Source organism: Benincasa hispida, chromosome 2 (assembly GCF_027475165.1).
Source record: "Benincasa hispida cultivar pf3 chromosome 2, pf3_genome.v1.1, whole genome shotgun sequence".
Classification (NCBI taxonomy): Eukaryota; Viridiplantae; Streptophyta; class Magnoliopsida; order Cucurbitales; family Cucurbitaceae; genus Benincasa; species Benincasa hispida.
Genome location: NC_143479.1, coordinates 32711454 through 32713077, shown reverse-complemented (window position 1 = coordinate 32713077; position 1624 = coordinate 32711454).

The window sequence follows — 1624 nt, the reverse complement described above, 5'->3', positions numbered from 1 at the left end:
GAACTTTGGATTTCTACAACTGGAAGTCTGCTATGACTAAAAATTTAGACGAAATTTGGTTAAAAAGGTACTTATGAACCCTAGAAAGCAGTTTCGGACTATTGCTGACGAACATAGGCACAAAAGGTCGAGAAAGAGTTCGAAAAGGACAATCTTTGGATTTCTACTAGTGGAAGTCTTAAATATGACTACAAATTTGGACGAAGTTTGGTCCAATGGTACTTATGAACCGTGGAAAGTAGTTTTGTACCATTGTGGACAAACTTAGGCACAAATGGCAGAGAAAGAGTCCGAAAAAGGACGAACTTTGGATTTCGGCGACTGGAAGTCTGCTATGACTAAAAAATTGGACGAAGTTTGTTTCAAAAGGTTCTTATGAACCCTAGAAAGTAGTTCCATACCATTGTGGACGAACTTAGGCACAAAAGGTTGAGAAAGAGTCCGAAAAGGACGAACTTTGGATTTCTACAAGTGGAAGTCTGCTATTAATAAAAATTTGGACGAAGTTGGGTTAAAAGGGCACTTATGAACCCTCGAAAGTAGTTTTGTACCATCGTGGACGAGCTTAGGCAAAAAAGGTCGAGAAAGTGTCCGAAAAGGACGAACTTTGGATTTCTACATATGGAAGTCGACTATGAATAAAAATTTGGATGAAGTTTGGTTCAAAAGTTACTTGTGAACCCTGGAAAGTAGCTTTGTACCATTGTTGTCGAAGTTAGGAACAAAAGGTCGAGAAAGAGTCCGAAAAGGACGAACTTTGGATTTCTACAAGTGGAAGACTGCTATAACTAAAAATTTTGACGAAGTTGGGTTAGAAAGGTACTTATGAACCCTGGAAAGTAGTTTTGTACCACTGTGGACGAACTTAGGCACAAAAGGTCGTAAAAGAGTCCGAAAGGGGTGAACTTTTGATTTCTAGCAGTGGAAGTATGCTATTACTAAAAAATTTGACGAACTTGGGTTAAAAAGGTACTTATGAAACCTAAAAAGTAGCATTGTACCATTGCGGACGAACTTAGGAACAATAGTTCGAAAAAGTTTCCAAAAAAGGACAGACTTTTGATTTCTACAAGTGGAAGTCTACTATTACTAAAAATTTGGACGAAGTTGGGTTAAAAAGTTACTTATGGACCCTGGAAAGTAGTTTTGTACGATTGGGGACGAACTTAAGCCCAAAAAGTCGTGAAAGAGACCGAAAAGACCGAACTAGAGATTTCGACAAGTGGAAGTCTGCAATGTCTAAAAATTTGGACGAAGTTTGGCTCAAAAGATACTTGTATACGCTAGAAAGTAGTTTTGTACCAGTGTGGGACGAACTTAGGCACAAAAGGGGTCGAGAAAGAGTCGGACAAGGACGAACTTTGCATTTCTACAGTGGAAGTCTGCCTCGACCAAAACTTTGGGACGAAGTTTGGTTAAAATGTACTTATGAACCCTGGAAAGTAGTTTTGTTACGATTGTGAAGAAAGTAGGCACAAAAGGTACAAAAAGTTTGGATGAAGTTTGGTTCAAAAGGTACTTATGAACTCTGGAAAATAGTTTTGTACCATTGTGGACAAACTTAGGCACGAAAGGTCGAGAAAGAGTCCGAACAGTATGAACTTTGGATTTCCACAAGTGGAAG